The sequence below is a fragment of the Ambystoma mexicanum genome, chromosome 5q, assembly GCF_040938575.1.
Source record: "Ambystoma mexicanum isolate Mex_15411 chromosome 5q, UKY_AmexF1_1, whole genome shotgun sequence".
NCBI lineage: Eukaryota > Metazoa > Chordata > Amphibia > Caudata > Ambystomatidae > Ambystoma > Ambystoma mexicanum.
Genome location: NC_090933.1, coordinates 1350929646 through 1350939162, shown reverse-complemented (window position 1 = coordinate 1350939162; position 9517 = coordinate 1350929646).

The window sequence follows — 9517 nt, the reverse complement described above, 5'->3', positions numbered from 1 at the left end:
AAAAATACTCCCATCTCCCTTCCCATGCCATGCCTCATTAGTCCCAGACTGTTTACAAACATGAACAGTTCATTCTGTCCTCCTGTCTCAATGTTACTTACAGGTGCACAATATTTTTATGAGGTGATGGAATGAAAAGCTGCCTTATAAAAAAACATGGTGAGGGCCCAGTGCTCAAAACCAACTTCTCTTGTTTATTGGCTTTGACACTGCAGTATAAAATGAGTGTTATGGTACTGCTTTGCCATTGGGGTTCTGTGCATGCATCTTGTCTATGTGCCTTTCGCAACATTAGTATATGCACCTGGCAATCAAAGGTCTGTGTGTTCATCTTTGCCATTGTGTGAAACTGAACCAATTGTTATATATCTAGAATTGGACCCTCAGAAAGGCTAATCTGTGCAATTTCAGCTAACACTATTGTGTCCCCTGTTCCTTCCTGATCTTGGCTCCCTTTCACTTTCTGAACAGCATTAACAGACAAAAAGCTTCTTATTAAATCATCTATACTTTGGAGTTCCTGCAGTTTTTACTGAGGGCCCTGTTTATACAAAGACGATACTCTTGTTCATCTCTTGACACATGCTCTTGTATATATCATACTTACCTACGCATGCCACCATTTTGTGCCTTACTTATGTTGCCTGTTTAGTCAGCAACCTAATCCTCACTGCAGTGCAGTAAAACTAGCTCTCTGAAGTGAAACCAAACTAACTCTATCCTTCTTCTGTTAATCAACTACAAAAAATTCATGGCCACTGCATGAACAGCAATGGCCAAACTGCCCGTCATTGGTTTCATCTGCATCATCACATACTGTTCTTAGAAACTTGCAAAAAGACTTTATGGCTTTGCTTGGTTCCTGCTTCAGAGACATGCCTTGGTAATACAAAACAAAGAATGCCCATCTACAACTGCCATCTGTTTCTGAGCTTGGGCTAAACTGCCTTAAAAATACAATTTATTTTCTCTGGGAAGGTGTGAGCAGGACGCCCTCTCAAATAATCACATCTCAACATCAGGCAAGAGAAGACAATGTTGCCTCTTTCGAGACTGGATATCTGACAAAATGGGCAGCCAGATCCTGGGATATCTCAAAGGGGGCGTAACTGAAATCATAAACGTCGCTGTCAGCTTAACCTCAAAGAACTTGCACCATGACAACAGTATTCACAGGAGTCATAAATGTCCCAGGTCTGAACTAACAGTGTATGATGCTATTTGGCTGTCCCAATAAGGAACGAAAGATGACACTTGATATAGTGTAAAATTGTGAAAAAAGCCTCTTGAATTTTACATTGAGAATTGCTTGTAACTAGAGACTTAATTTCATTTTAATTTTTTCAGGGTGAAAAAATAAAATGTAAAACAATGTTTTTTAATGTTTCTTTCATAATGAAAATTGGGCAAATATGGATATTGTTGTGGAAAGATGGCATGCACTAATAACCACATATCCTAGTAACCGTGCCAGTGGGATGGAAATATTATTTTTGCATAAAAGTGCCCAAATGAAATATTTAAAAATCTTTCAGTCAGATAGCACAATAGATATGCTGTACCAGGATGCATGTTGCATCATTTCATTAATCTATTTGAAAGTAATCTGATGTACTGATTAGTAACATGATCACATGTGTGGAATATGCTGTTTTAGAAAGTTAAAATTGTTGAATTCATAAATCTCCAAGATGACATCACATCAAGCAAACATTAGACTATCGCTTCATTAATAAGTCCAATTGCTACAGGGTGCTGGTTTAGTGTGATTGGGCTTGCATTGACCAATTAGATTAGAGACATTTTTTTTATTGTTACAGTTGTCGAACCAACTTTTCAATAAATCATTTAAAAGTGACATGAATGAAAACAAAAGCGAATAAATCAGTCTTGAACTTTGTTAAATAAAACATGAGGTTCTAAAAACAAAAAGACAGAAGATTGGGCAAAATGGTTTAAGATTAAAATTAAGGACATCTGGATGAAACAGGGGTAGAAAAAGAAACAAGGAGCAGAGGAGAGAAAAAAGTGTAACAAATCATAAAATTATAAGCTAGAAGGAGAAAGGTGAAGAAAAGAACATATAGGTTTAGAAGAGATAAGATATCAAGAACAGGAGTGTTAACTGCTTCTTCTCGTTAATTTCCATATGATCACAAATCTAGAGCAAGTAAACGGATATATTTAACAATAGCTATTTGCAGATGTGATAGTCTTGTGTGTTACAATCTCTTCCAAGGTCATCTGCGGTTAAAGTTGTAACATTTTCCAAGTAAGTTTTAAATAGCATAATACGTTGATCAAGTAGCGCAGGACACTCAGTTAACATATGTGAGAGTGTTTCAGTGCAGTGTTGTTTGCAACAAAATCAACATAAGTTCCCACTAGTCTGCAGTTGCTGTCTTTGATGTTTTAGATCTCTAGTAGAGCACAAATTCAAGCAAAAGCGCAGGAATGTGTTTCTCAAGTTTTAGTGAGGAAATTTAAGGAGATACATTTCCGTGGTTTTGAGTTTCTTAGCCTGCAAGGGATTTTCTTTGCAGCCTTTGTATTTTTTACATGAGTCTAATGTGTTAATCCAATCCAGACGTCATAGATTACTTTTGGCTTTGTTTGGATTAGTTTTCAGTAAGAGTTCTCAGATATTTGTTGCAATCATCACAGATCGTACAAGTTTTCGCCATAATCGTGGATATGTATGCTCAGATTCCAACATGTACCGTGCAAGTTTAGATCGCTATCAAGGACGAAACTGGAAGCATGATCAATTTTCTGTACAAAGCCAAACATTTCCAGTTAGCCATCTCATGTAAGGACAGTAAACCCAGCTCATACCTAATGAGACACATTGGCAAGTTCAGGACTCTTTTCCAATAGGTCCCTTCAATTTTAGTCCAGAATGTCTAGTTCTTTGGAGCTTTCATCTCACTTAGAGAATTATTGCAGTCACCTTCTGCATATAGAAGTGATTGCTGGCTTCCAAGAAAACTTTCCATATTTCCCTTGAATCAGTAGTGCTTGAGAGGTCCAAGAAAGAATCTTTGCATTCACATCATTAACATAAGGGTCATCATGCATATCATTTTTGATCTCTATACAAAGATATTTGTACTCATTCACAACCTCTAAATACTTGCTATCCAGATTCCATTCATAACTAGTTGATTTAGAGGGATTTTTGTATGTACAATGCAGGACTTTAGTTTTATTGGTATTAATTTCAAGGCCATTAGTACTGACATACAGTTCAAGAGCGGATAAGAGTTTTTGGAGACCTGTAGGGGTCTTGGATAGCAAGACAAGGTCATCGGCGTACATTAGCTAGGAAACGTCGGATGATCCTAAACGAGGAGGATCATAAGCTAATGTCAGAAAGTTATGATGTAAATCGAAAATAAAGAAGTTAAATAATATCGCAGCCAGGACACAGACTTGTTTTAGGCATCGATAAGTCCATATTGGTTCAGAGAGCAAGCCCTGAGGATTTCATCTGACCTGGATTAAAGTGTTAGAGTGCAACTGCATTATTAAGGATAGAAGAGAAGGAGGGCAACATGTCGTGTTGAGCTTATTCCACAAACGTTCTCTACTTACCGAATCGAACGCAGACTTAAAGTCTACAAAAGCAATATAAAGGCCATGTTTGAATTCACACATATGTTGCTGAATAGCTTTTAAGACTGTTAAATTGATTGAGGTACCAATCCCAGCAATTAACCCAGTTTAATGAGGGTCATTTAAGTTCATTAGTTTGTGTTATCTATTTATTAAGATCTCGAAGGATCAAACTGGATAATAATTTCTCTGGAACGTCAAGTAGTGTAATAGGACGATAACTTTGGGGTGCCTGGCAGTCCCCTTTTTTAAATATGGGGACTATAACAGATTTACACCAGGACGATGGTATTTTGTTGGTGTTGATGACCTCTCTAAATATGAAGTTCAATATCTGGGCCCAGACTTTGGGATTAGATTTTATAATTATATTTGATAATCCGTCTGGGCCCGGCGCTCTAGATGCTTTAAGCTTCGATTATATAATATTCAATATCATCAGTATCAAAGGTAAGGTTCAGCTTAGTTATTGATGTAAACATGTCAATATGTATTTTTGATATTTTTTGTGGCATATAACAATGCAAAATAGTCTATCCATTTCTGCTCACGCACAGGATTAGATTGCAAAGCCAACTGTGGAGTCATGGATGAGTTGGGTAAGTAACCGTCATATAGATCTCAAGTTTTTCGAGGCAAGTGCCCTTAACATATCCTCACTGTCATTTTTGTACATAAGAGTCTTTCTCCCTAATAAGAAGGTGAATGGACTCTAGTGCACAAGAAGAAAAATACAGGGAAACAAAGAGAGGATTTTGTGAAAGACCCAATGAGACAAATCAAGGCCATAAAGAGCTTCCTGACCCCACACCACTCGAATGCCAACTATTCAGTATGGGAGCACCTGGAACTTTATGAGCAAATGATGGCATCATTCCAGATCAGGAATTAAGTGAACTATTTAGCATTTGCTAAATTGACGTTCTCACTGAGTACTCCAGTTTCTTTGCAGGACTGGAAGACCAGGATCATCATAAATGGTCCACTTATACGGCGGCCATACTGAAACATTTTGCCACCCATAGGAACCCACAATAGACCCATAAAGGCTGCATATAACTTGAAGTGTGGGGAAGATTGGGGCGCATAGGGAGCTTGTGCAGGAGCTAAAGCGCAAATTTGCTCAGAACTACCGGCGGGTGCACACCAATACTAGGGAGTTCATAACACATATTTCCATGCTCCCCCCAAATACATAAAGACTCAGTTGGTGCGTGACTTTCACAGGCATAGGCCCCTGGATTGGGTGATTGAACAGGCCATCAGGATTGATGAGGTCCAAAAGCCTTCTCAGAGTAAAAATATTGTAAAAAACTCCATACCATCTAACACCCCTGCTGCTGCAAAGATTGCAGATATAAAAACAGCCCCTCCATTGGATATGGAGACGGTGGGGCCTAAAAGTAACCCTTCTGCCAACAAGCAAAATGGAAAGCAGAAGTGACCCCCCAACCTGGCCCAATCGAATGGTAGTCAGGTGGGGCCTAGAACAATGATCCCTCTAACCCTGCCACCTATCAAGGGTACTAAACCAATACTGGAGTATGTACACACTCCACCCGCCCAAGTGGGGGGAACTAATCAGGTAAGTTCTGCCCCGGGAAACTTCCCTCCAAACTTCCCTCAGGAGAGAAGCATCACTCCACCTCCCAATCTGAACTTTTTCCCCAGGTATTCCCCAAACCAGAACTTCCAAAACAATCCTCCTCTCTCACCAAAGTTCCAGGACAATAGATCCTTGTACATGGGAGAAGGGAGATTCAGGATGGAAAATTATGTGGGAATATCCAGTTACCGAGCTACCCTGTTAGAACAGACAGTTACCCTTTCTGGGAGCAACAGAGGTATGACTTGAGACCTCCCTACCACTCAGACAAGGTCTTGCAACTGGAATGACAGGTTCAGTAACTGGCCAATTATCTGGGGCGCATGCTGAGTGCTCAGTACAACTCTCAACCTAACCCTGCTTCCCAGAATTCCCAACACCCTGCTCTGATGCCCCAGGGGGGAAAATATGGGATGAAACCTCAGACAAACCACAAGTTCCGGAGGATGGGGCCCAGGTGGAGGGCAGATGCTAATCCCTTGAGGAAGCTTCCTTTCTCACCCAAACAGAACCCCTCAAAACCTCTCAGCCTGAAAGAGTCTATTCTACCCCCAAAATGTTAAAACACAAAGAGCAAAGGGTAAGTAGGGGAGGCCAAAAAAGAACCCACTTTGTGGAGGAACTCCGGATTATCCCCATTGAAAGAGAAGAATCCCTGGAGGATTCAGGTAAGCAGAACTTCTCTTTCAAAAACGGGTGGATCCCTCGCAAAGACAAATGGGTCCCAAAAGACCCTGAGTGGGACAGGGTAAGTATGGAGACCGACCTACAACCGGAAACTATTCAACCCCAAATATGTGAGCCACACAGAGGTGAAACGGAGGGGGTTTCCTTTCTCCAAACAGGTTTTGAGAACTGTTACCAGGTAACAGGGGACAGCGAAGGGGCCGGGGAAAAGGAGGATTCCCTAACAACTCCCATTGCGAGTTGCAAAGTTTTTTTTTACAGATTTCCCAACTCTGTCACCGAAAATTGCCCAAGACCACACAGTGACAGAGTTCAATATATACATATATATATATTTTTTTTTAAAACTTTATTTGTTTTCAGAAAAAAACAATTACGAGTTGAAAACTCGATCAGCCCAACTGTGGGTCAGATAACCTGCACCATGACAACCCCGTCCCCCTACACCTGCCCCCACCTCCACCTACAACACATAGTCCCGCCAATGTTCTCGAATGCCTAATATTGTTCTCCTTTGAGGCTTCTCATATGGCATCTGTTCGTCAGTGTCTAGCATGTTGGTGAACTTGGGGATGAGGGAGATGAGGAATCACCTTTGGAATTGATCAGATATTCTACATAGCGCCCCCAGATGTCCGGAGGACGTGCGTGCAAGGGTAACATTTTAATGAACTCAGTCTTCACGTTCTGACAGTAGAGTACATCCTTCTGCCATCTTACAGCTGAGGGGGCTGAGCCATGACCCCAGGCCATGACCACTCTTCTCAGTGCCAGAATCAACAAATTGTTTGCTAATTTCCTCATTGCAAGTGTCAGGTGTTTAGTCATCCCAAGCAACGCTACAGTGGGGATAGGTTTTAGCTCTTCTATTATCGCCTCCGTCTCTTGGATGACTTGAGACCAAAATTTGGACAGCGCCGGACAGCTCCAGGCGAGGTGAAGGAAGTCGGCAGCTGGTTTTCCACACCTCTCACACTTCCCCGCTGACTCTGGTCTGTGTATGCACCTTTCAGCTGGGGTGTAATATGTTTGGTGTAAGTAATGAGAGTGGATAAGCTGAAACCGCAAATTCAGAGCAACCCTCTGAGTTTGATAGAGTATGCATGCCCATTCTTCTTCAGGGATGGTAGTCTGCAACGCTTTTTCCCACCTCTCTTTTGTGTGTGCATTCTCTGGTGCAGTGTCTGTTAGGAGGGATCTACATATTGAGGATACCAGTTTGCTTTCCACCTGTGCTTGTATTATGCCATGGAGTAGTGACCAAGTTGGAGGTTGCCGTGGGAAGGAGGGGAATAGAGCTTGGATAGCATAGCGCAGTCTGAAGTATATGAATATATCTAGAGATGAGGTGCTACCTCTCTCCTTAGCTTGTTGGGGTGACAAGAATGTTTCTTCAACAAATAGATCGCCGAGTGATTGGATTTGTACTTTGTCTGCCCATTGGAGAAAAACTTTTTTATTTGTAAGGGGTATCCCTGGTATATATCTAATGGGTAATATCAGTGAGTATCTAGTTATTACCCCATATTTTTGGGCAATTTTTTTCCAAACTGCATAAGTAGTCAGAACCACATTTAGTGTGGTGTGTGGTACCGATTGTTGACTAATGATGACTGCTCTCAGTAGATTGGGTGATGCCAGGGCTCGTTTATTTGCACATGAGGCCTGATAAAATAAGTAGAGTACCAGTGGCTCAGAAAATGCACCTGTGCGGCCCAATAATATCGTTCCAGGTCGGGGAGCGCGAGCCCACCCCTCGACGTCAGCAGTATGAGTGTGGAATAGGCCATCCTTGCCGGTTTGCCGGCCCAGATCAGGTCTAGTATGAGACTTTTTAGCTTCCCCAAATAACGCTGTGGGAGCAAGAGCGGTATATTTGTAAACAGGTAGAGGAGTTTTCGTAGGATCACCATCTTGACCAATGACACCCTTTCACAGAGCGTCAGTGGTAATGACTGCCACCTATTTACTGTTACGCTCACCTGGTATCCACGGGAATGCCACCCAGCCCGTTGGTTGCTGGTACCCTGCTCAGTGATGACCTGGTGTGGTTCACGATGGAAGCTCCACCTGGAATTACAGGGGGGAACTATGTTTAGAACTGGACTTCCAATGTAGCTCCTCCCCACTTCCCGTATGACTTCAGCCCCCCTCCTGGGCCCTCTTCTCACCTTGTTGTAGAAGGATGGAGGTAGCAGGTAAGATGCTGAAGCTAACAGTGTTCTTTGTCTTTCTGCAGGTTCTGGATTCTTCCCGGCTCATGAGTAAGCTGGACACGGTGAGCGTCACGCTGCTAGCTGCAGCGTAACACGAAGCGTGCAGTCCTGTTCGGGTGTGGTTTAAATAGCCACTGCCAAGTAGTCCAGGTAAAGTAGTCCCTAGGCCACCACACCCAAAACACTATACCGCATAGCTTGGTTCTGGGAATCAAGCTATGTCAATGCCTCCATGTTGATTTAATGTCCCCAAAAAGTAGTTCCACCAGCAGATGCTTATCTTTGAATATGGACTGGCCCCAAGAGGGCTTGAGAGGTGGATGCCAGGCCCTATAAATGATCCTAGTCCTGATTTTCCCTGTCCAATGGGCTTGCCAGTGGGGATCAGGGCTGAAGGTTGTGACATTTACCTTATTTTGAAGTGATTTTAATGTGGTCTAATAGATGTCCTTGAGAATATCTTGGTGGCTCAAAGACAAGAGAATCCCAAGATATGGCACATGGGAACACTCCCACTTGAAATTAGAATCATTTGCAAATGTTCTGGTGCAAGGAGTTAGAGGAAAAATTATCGACTTGGAGTGGTTGATTTTCAGGCCTGAGACCATGCTGAATCTCATGCATTATGGGATTTAGATTTTTAGTGGGATTTTGAATGAATAGCACTACGCTGTCGGCATAGAGGGAAATGACCAATTTATGAGGCCCTATGGTGAGACCTCTGTGGAGATGCCGTGCACGCAAGCCGGAGGCTAGCGGTTCCATCACCAGCGCAAATATTAGCGCTGACAATGGGCAGCCTTGTCCAGTCCCGCGTTGGAGAGGGACATGTGTAGATTTCGATGAGCCGAGGACGATGGTTGATTGGGGTTTATTAAATAATAGCGGCTCTAGTTTCATAAACTGGTTCCCTATGCCATGTTGTCTGAGTACCGCAAACATGAAGGGCCACTCTATAGAGTTGAAGGCCTTTTCAGCGTCTAGGAGGACTGCGGCTGCCTGATGTGTGGGCTCTTTCGCTGCCATGGCGTCGAACATTCTCCTGATGCCAAACGTCATGTTACGTCCAGGCACAAAACCAGCCTGGTCAGCAAGTACCAGTGCCGGCATCAGAGGGATTAATCTGTTGGATAGAATTTTGGCCAGTATTTTTTTATCTAGGTTTATTAGAGAAATTGGTCTGTAGGAGCTGCATTCCTCGGGGGGCTTGTCTTTTTTATGCAGGAGAATTTCATTCACTTCCCTTAAGGTCTGCAGGAGGATACCTGTTTCTAATGCCTCTTTGTAAACTTTCAGAAGGAGGGGGGCTACTAATGAAGTGAATGCTTTATAAAATTCTCCAATTAGGCTGTCGGGGCCGGAATCTTTGATGTTGGGCAAGCTCTTTATTGCT